The sequence below is a fragment of the Delphinus delphis genome, chromosome 15 (assembly GCF_949987515.2).
Source record: "Delphinus delphis chromosome 15, mDelDel1.2, whole genome shotgun sequence".
Classification (NCBI taxonomy): domain Eukaryota; kingdom Metazoa; phylum Chordata; class Mammalia; order Artiodactyla; family Delphinidae; genus Delphinus; species Delphinus delphis.
Window position 1 is genome coordinate 81,310,040 of NC_082697.1, and position 9,164 is coordinate 81,319,203.

Here is a 9,164-nt window from a genome sequence, read left to right on the forward strand (position 1 = left end):
TTGGGGGCTGGGAACTTTGGTGGCCCCCCAGGGCTGGCTGGGATGGAGGCTCTGCTCACCCGCTCTCCAGGATGACGTTGGCATTGGTTCACAGAATGGACCATGGGGGTGGGAGGACATGATTTGAACTTCCTTTTTCCTTTTCTCAGTTTCTTTCCCAATCCTAATAGATGTTTTCCACAGTTCTCTCGTGGCCAGCCAGGTAGTCCTGGCTTTCTCTATGTGCCTGTACTTACAGGCCTCAGAGGACAGATTCTGCACTTTCATGGAACCCTCTTATCTGAGTCAAGCCCTAAACCTGCGTTTTCTCATTTTCAGCTTTACAACATTCTGTGGTGATGTATCCTTATGTTCATTTTACCCAGGGAGAAACTGAGGCCCAGAGCCTTAATGGCATGGAGAGTCTCAAACTCTCCCATTCCTGTTGGGGGAAGGGAGGATGATCTCCTGTCACCAATTCAGCCCAAGCATCTTTCAAAGTCCACAGGGAGGTGACCTCACTTACTCTGGTTCCCTCCAGGTCTGGATTTGGACCGCACTCAGGTCTGTCTGCCTCATGAGCTTGGTGCTTACCCAAGATTGCCCCTCCCCCACCAGCCACCCCGTTAACCTCCCTCACTTCCCCTTCCTTCCACAGCCCATCCTGGGGGGTCATTCATTGTGCTTCATTCAGCCGGCCCCTTCTCAGGGTCTGGGGAAACAAAGGCAGGAGGGATGTGAGTGTGGCCCCTGAGGTGAGGCAGGACACATGAGGCAAAGAAAGAGCACAGGGAAGGGGGAGGTACGACGGGCAAGGTCTTGGTCTCTGCTCTTTCCCGTGGGCTGTCCACGGGCCTCTGCTGACATCAGCACTCTGTGTACTTCCTCTTGTTTTGCAGGCAGGGAGGGGCCCAGAGAAGGCTTCTCCTGCCCTGGTTGGGTGCAGGTGTGCAGTGAGCCCTCCAGGAACTAGAGTCCAGCTGGGAAGGGAAGATTCTCAGCTTGCTTCACTATGTGAGGCAAGTAGAGGGAGACCCAGGCCCCACAAGTTGAAACAGGCAGGGATGACATCTCCCACTTCCTGTGTGTCGGGTGCTTTGCACTCGTGTTGGCCATGTTTTCTTATTTGCTGTATTCTTGATGCTCTGACATCTGGGGCCTCACTGACCAGGGAGAGACTGTCCCTCCCAGGGCTGCCAGTTCTTAGAAGAGCAATGGACGTGCCCAGGAGCTCACCTGTCATATGCAAACCAACCAGTCCAGAGCCCACACTCCCCACCACCTCCTCCATCTGGCTCTTATGCTCCAGGAGGCCCATGTTCTTCTGCCGTATTCATCCCAGGGCCAGGTGCCAGGCAACTAGGGACAGCCCGTAATCCCCAGAGCCCACAGACATTATTCATACCAGCTGATCCTAAACCTGCCTGCTCTCCCTTGCCTTGTCTTTCTCACAGAACCTACAACAAAGGCTCCTGCCCATGTTTCCCCCTCCCTCCCTCTGCCTCCTGACTGACCCTAGTGCCTCCCTGCATGGCCCTGCGTGGAGTGCTGGGCATCTTGTTTTTATGGTTTTGTGAATATAAACTGCTTCCTTCATAACAGTCATTTGCATGTGTGTCTTACCATACCTGATTAAAACACATCCAGGTTATGTTTTAAAATAGCTCTTAACTCTCCCAGCAGCCCCAGGAGGTAAGCAGGGTGTATTTTGATCCTCATTTTTATGCAGGAAGAAACTCAGGTCCCGAGTGAGATGATGAGATTTAACTGAGGTCACATCACATTTAAATGTCTGCTGTGGCGTTGGGTCTGAGCCCAGAGCCCGTGCTCCCTACCACTTCTCCACGCAGTGATGAAGGTCAACAGCCCTCTGGCCCCGTTAACAGCCAACGCTTCCCTTTTCTGTGTTGTCTTCCTTCTGCACAGGGAGAAGCTTGAGGACTGATTGGGACACTGGCTCAGGGGGTCCTTGTCACGTGGCACAGTGAGTGGGGCAGTCAGTGCTGACTGAATGTTTATGGAAGAAGGAGAGATCTTTAAAGGATAGGTATCTGTGTGATGATCCGTGTAGCTTTCCAGGCCATGTGCAGGGTCCTCTGTGTTACCTCATCCTGTCCTCACTGGGACCCTCCAAGGGAGGTACTGTTACTACCCCCACTTTACAGATGAGAAACCCGAGGCTCAGGGAAGGGAAGTCATCCGTCCCACAGTCAACTCCAGAGGCTGCGTCTGTAGTTCCTGCTTCTGTCATATTCACAAGTTTCATCTCTGTGGGACCGAGACTTCCTCTCTTGTCAGCCTCCTTTTCATGCCACAAGGATGCATTTCAGCTCCTGGTCAATCTGACAAATGCTGATTGGGCTTCTGGGAGATGAGAGCAGAGGGCTGAGAACTGGGGATCGAAGGCTGACCCCCGACCTTGCTGAGCTCCCAGGCTGGGAAAAGTGCAGGATACTCAGAAGAATGGGACCAAGAGATCATTGTCTGCACTTCCCCTCAGAGCAGTGTGCTGGTAAGTGTTCACCAAACAATCTCTAGAAAAGGAGTCCTGATTTGTAGGCTTTTCCAATTTCCATGTGTCAAGTTAACTATTGCACGGACTGACTGTGTGCCCCCCTCACTCCAAATCCATATGTTGAAGCCCTAACCCCCAGTGTGGCTGTATCTGGAGATGCGTCCCTAAGGAAATGCTTAAGGTTGAATGAGGTCATGAGGAGGGGGCCCTGGCCCAATAGGAGTAATGTCCTCATGAGAAGTGACCCCAGAGTGCCCCCTCTGCCTCCTCCACGAGTCTACACTCAGAGGCCATTGTGAACACAGGGCAGGAAGGCGGCCACCTACAAGCCAAGGGAAAGAGGCCTTAGAGTAAAACCTACCTTGTCAGCACCTGGATCTTGGGCTTCCCACCCTCCAGAACTGAGAAATACATTTCTGTTTTTTAGCCACCCTGTCTGTGCTATTTTGGTCTGACAGCCTGAGCAGATAATACGACTACCAATGTGAAATCACTGAATGTGAGTCAGGAGGAAATGTATAGCATGTGTCATTGTACAGCCTTCCCACCGTGAGGATACAATAGCACAGTAACCTCGAGAGCATACGTAGTAGTGAACTATGGTTAAAGAAGTAGGAAATGATGAGCTTCCCTCATTTTTAATATAATTTAATTGTAAGTTTATATTATTTTATTTTTTCTTGATTAATATTTTTTTGTTGTGTAAAATACACATAACATAAAATTTACCATTTTAACCATTTAAGTGTACAGTTCACTGGCATTAAGTACACTCACACTGTTGTACACATATTATTTAATTTTTAATAATGGCTGTGTTTAACAACTGGCTTGCAACATTCCCCCAAATTTAACAGTCAGCTCCAGCACATCCCTGTCTGTGGGGTCTCCCCAGCGATCCTCAGGTTACTTGGCAAATTTAGGATAAAAAGCCACAAAATTATCTTATTTATATGTATTTCACAGAATTCAAATTTATGATGAATTATGATTGATATATAAATCCTCCTTTTTCTTTCTTTCCCCTCACTCCCTCCCCTTCCTCCCTCCCTCCCTCCCTCTCTCTCTCTCTCTCTTTGTAATATCTTTTTAGTAATCTCTCACTCTGAAAGGCTGATAATGTGCTTGCAAGTCCTGAATTGGCAAATAGATCTCAGTTAAGGTCCTGAACACTGGATGCAGTTCATCACAGCCCACAAAACTTCACGTCATTGCATGTCACTGGTCCCTGGTATTTATCTGGTTTTGGTTTAAGACAACAGAAATTTATTGTCACAATTCTGGAGGCCAGAATCCACCATCACAATGTCATCAGGGTCATATGCCCTCTGACGCCTCTCAGAGAGGACGCTGCCCTGCCTCTTCCAGCTGCGGTGCTCCTGGCAATCCTCAGCATCCCTTGGCTTGTAGACACATTGCTTCAATCTCTACCTCCCCTGTCTATTTTTTAGTGTTACTATTGGGCTTCATTACATTCCTGATTCACAAAACTGGACCAATGGCTCTAGAGTGATCCACTGAAGGACAAAGCAAAATTGTGATGAAAAGAGTTAACGCTGAAATGAACACAAGCATATGAGGGCAAATGAGACCCCAGGGGAGCAGGGAGGGAGTTTGTATCTGCAGAGATGAGTGAGTGAGGGTGGCGACACCAAGGACCGAAGGAGAGAAAGGCATCTCCAAAATCCGGGGATGATATCTGAAAACTGGGAGTGGCCCACACCCCCAGTGCTTGCCCCCGGGACACAATCTGTCATGGGACTTTATTAAACTGTGATCTCTGTAGAAAATTAATTAGGTACAAACAAAAAGCAATGTTCCTCAGTACAAATTGGTGAATTTTGTTTCTAAAAGTGAAGAAGGTGGGACTTCCCTGGTGGCACAGTGGTTAAGAATCCGCCTGCCAATGCAGGGGACACGGGTTTGATCCCTGGTCCGGGAAGATCCCACATGTCACGGAGCAACTAAGCCCATGTGCCACAACTACTGAGCCCACATGCTGCAACTACTGAAGCCCACACACCTAGAGCCGGTGCTCCGCAACAAGAGAAGCCACCGCAATGAGAAACCTGTGCACTTCAAGGAAGAGTAGCCCCCGCTCGCTGCAACTAGAGAAAAGCTTGCGCGCAGCAACGGAAGACCCAATGCGGCCAAAAAAAAAAAGGTGGAGAAGGTACCAAACCTCGAGGCATTACTCAGCTGTGCTTCCTGTAGCCTAACAGGATAAAGTCCTCCTGTTGGGCCTCTGATGATAGGGCTGCCACAATGTGCCGGACGTCTCTCCTTTTCCCTCCTGCGCCTACCCTGTGTGCTTGTCACCCCTGCCCTTACCCGGGGGTTGGTGGACTATTGCCCCGTTCTGCTCAGACAATGGGAGCAGCAGAAGGGTCCTGATCGAGGGGGTGTCTCCTGGCCCCTCCTGGGTGTGGCCCCCAGGGTGTGGTCAGGTTCACTGCGGGCTGGTCACCTTCCTTGTGGACCATAGGTTTGTCCCCTACCAGTCATGGGTCCCTGGCCCAAGCACAACCAGAGGCCCACATGCTTTAGGTCAAAATATTTGAGTCTGCTCATAATCTGCTTAGTGAGAGATGTGCTGTATCTCTGCCTTTCGAAGTAGACCATCTTAATACAAAACTGAGAAATATGTCTTTGTACCAGTGAAAGTTAGCAAAACAGAAACAACTGTATTTAATTATTATTGCATGAGCCTGCAGTTTCTGTTAATGCGTTGGTGATATTTGCAAGAGTTTTAAATTAAAGACATACGGAATTCTTAAATTATTACATTTTTATTTTGTGAAATTTATTTTTTTCCTTCTCCCAGTAAAATCACTAAGTATGTTGTTACAATCAATACTTCACATAATTTGTTTTCCATTGACAGTAATGCCAAATTAGACAACATTTCTTGAATCATTGTAGTTCGGAGGTGGTTTTGTTTTATTCATTTCCGTTTGGAGAAACTTCTCTCTGTTGTGGCAGCCCCAACTAGGATCATCAATACTTTTCTTAAAGGAACACTTAGATTGGGAAATGTCACACATTTTATGCGACATGTTCACATGGTGTGGTGTGCTCACATATCAGAAGTTATTATTGCAGAAAATATTACAAAATGTTTTTATTTCATGATCTAAATTATCAGTTATGCCATGATTTTAATCACTTTTAAAAGCAACATGGTAGCTTGCTTTATGCATATGTCAAACCCATATATATTATATATTTTATATATGCATATATATACTGTATATATATATTCACACCCAGGCATGTATATAGATATATAATAGGACTTGTTTTAAGTTCTTCCGTGCCATGCACAACTGTTATGCACAGCATGTTAATTCGTGAGCATCTCTGGAACCAGGAATTGGAACATGGAAAGAAGAAGGTAGGTAGTGGGTGTTTGGCACAGTTGAGAGGCAGTTACTTGTTTTGCAAAAATCGATTGCCTTCAAGTTATCTGAGGGAAAGACTTCACAAGTTAATTTGTCTTTTCTGTCAGTTTGTACTCCTCTGCTGTTTCCTTCACACAGGCCCATGCACTGACAGTCCTCAATGTCAACAAGGGCATGACCCCCAGATCCTTACGGCATTTGGGTCCTGTCCCATTTGCGTCGGGACATGGGGTGAGCTGTGGGGAGAAGTACTTCTCTGGGCCCAGAAGGGTGTTAGTCATGAGTTCCCTCTTCACAGCTCCCAGGTTGCCCTGGGCCAGCAGTGGGGGCTGGATTCCAGTGACCCAGGTGTTCATGTGTCTTCTATGAATTCACTTGTGTGTTTGTTTGTTTATTTATTTATTAAAAAATATTTATTGGGACTTCCCTGGTGGCGCAGTGGTTAAGAATCCGCCTGCCCATGCAGGGGACATGGGTTCGAGCTCTGGTCCAGGAAGATCCCGCATGCCACGGAACAACTAAGCCCGTGCACCACAACTACTGAGCCTGTGCTCTAGAGCCCGCGAGCCACAACTACTGAGCCCATGTGCCACAACTACTGAAGCCCACATGCCTAGAGCCCGTGTTCCGCAACAATGAGAAGCCCGCACAATGCAACTAAGAGTAGCCCCTGCTTGCCGCAACTAGAGAAAGCCTGTGCACAGCAACGAAGACCCAACATAGCCAAAAAATAAATTAATTAATTAAAATATTTATTTATTTATTTGGCGGCACCAGGTCTTAGTTGTGGCATGCGGGATCTAGTTCCCTGACCAGGGATCGAACCCTGGTCCCCTGCACTGGGAGCTCGGAGTCTTAACTACTGGACCACCAGGGAAGTCCCTCACTTGTGTGTTTATGCTCAAGGCTTTCCAGAGCCTGGGGCCAGGGTAGGATCCCTCTTGCCTGAATGAAGCAGCCTTCTCCCTACAGCACACACTCTCCCCCTCCCCCTCCCCCTCCCCAGGACTGCAGGTATAAAAGCAGACTTGCTGGACTGGCCTGAGGCCACCACCCTGTCTCTTAGCGTGCTTCTATACCCTGCCCACCCCTTCCTATCTAAGCATCCCTTTCTTCAGCTCTCTTCCAACTGCCTTCATCTGAGAGAGCCACCTGTTTCCAGCCAAGACCCACCCGCTTCATATCCGAGTCTGAATTCACTGTTGGCAAATGTGTGGTAGATAGGGAGACATGATCAGCAGATTTTTTAAAAATATATATTTATTTATTTATTTTTATTTTTGGCTGTGTTGGGTCTTCGTTGCTGCACATGGGCCTTCTCCAGTTGCAGCGAGCAGGGGCTACTCTTCATTGTGGTGCGTGGGCTTCTCATTGTGGTGGCTTCTCCTGTTGCAGAGCATGGGTTCTAGGTGCGTGGGCTTCAGCAGTTGTGGCTCGTGGGCTCTAGAGCGCAGGCTCAGTAGTTGTGGCCCACGGGCTTCGTTGCTCCACGGCATGTGGGATCTTCCCGGACCAGGGCTCGAACCTTTGTCTTCTGCATTGGCAGGCGGATTCCTAACCACTGCACCACCAGGGAGGCCCTGATCAGCAGATTTTTGTCCTAATTTTTGCTGAAAAACGCCCGCTGCACGATAGCAGAGCCGCAATGTAGACTGGAAAATGTAGACAGGAAGGAAAGGGGTCTACAGCCAACCAAAGAAATGGCAACTGTATTTCTTTCTTTTTTTTTTTTTTTGCGGTACGCTGGCCTCTCACTGCTGCGGCCCCTCCCGCCGCGGAGCACAGGCTCCGGACGCGCAGGCTCAGCAGCCATGGCTCACGGGCCCAGCCGCTCCGCGGCATTGTGGGATCTTCCCGGACCGGGGCACGAACCCCTGTTCTCTGCATCGGCAGGCGGACTCCCAACCACTGCGCCACCAGGTAAGCCCTGTATTTCTTTTTTTTTTCTTTTTGCGGTACGCGGGCCTCTCACTGTCGTGGCCTCTCCCGTTGCCTCTCCCGTTGCGGAGCACAGGCTCCGAACGCGCAGGCTCAGCGGCCATGGCTCACGGGCCCAGCCGCTCCGCGGCATGTGGGATCTTCCCGGAACGGGGCGCGAACCCGTGTGCCCTGCATCGGCAGGCGGCCTTTCAACCACTGCGCCACCAGGAAAGCCTGCAACTGTATTTCTTCATTCTTGGATCTGAAGTGTACCGGGTAAAGTAAATCCTTAACGACTGTGTAACAAACAGCCCAAAATGCCAGTGGTTGAGCACAATGAAAGTTCCGTCCTGGATCCTATAACATTCCAGTGTGGATGTTCCTGGTCAAAGGCTTCCTGGGCATCTCTCGTCCATCAGTGATTCTGGGACCCAGGCTCCTTCTGTCTCCCAGCTTCACCTCCTCTGGTTCCTTAGGGTCCTCTCCATTCACCTGGCAGATGGGAGACAGAGCTTGGAGGATTGCACAAGAGGGTTTTACAGCACTTCTTGTGGAAGTTACATACTTCACTTCCTTTTACACTCCATCGGCCAGAAATCAATTGTCTGACCCACCCCCGTCTGTATGAGAGGCTAGGATATGTGTTTAGATGTGGGAACAGGATTAGGGTGAGGCAAGCGAGGCGCTCATCTCAGACTGAAGGTTTCAGGGGATGCCAAAAAACTCAGTAGGTTTTGAGTGTCTTGTTGATGTTTGCGTCCATTAAAGCCAGGAAGGTAAAATTATAATAAATTCTGGTTTGGGTGTAAATAAAGTCTTTAAACTTAAAATAGTGTTGTGAGTTTTAATAGACCTCCTTTTCAATTTTTCAATATTTTTTCCAACTCTTTAGTATTCTGTTAAAAATTATCCATTAAAAATACATGAAAGTGTGTACCTAGGGGCCCACACTTCTGTGTGTCTGGTAGGAAAGGTATCTAGATCTTGAGGAACACATAAGAGTCTCTGCCAAATCCCCACACTTTATTCTCATCCTTTACGTACTTTATTCTTCATCTTTGTTCTTTAATAATGAATGCCTTTAAGCAGGACACTTTCCTCTGCATACATGCTCATTGTGTCCAAGGTTTTGGTGATGTGTTTTCCTTCTTATCGCTTCCTAAGGGGTTTGTTATTTCTCTTTTAATTTCTTTTTGATCCAAGAGTTATTTAAGAGTGCATCTTTTCATTTCCCAGTATATGTAGTTAAGCTTTTTGGGTCCCATTAAAAGAAATCAGCCTTATTGAGCTATGAGTTACATACCATACGGTTCACTCATTTGTTTTTTATTTATTTCAACAAATTTTTT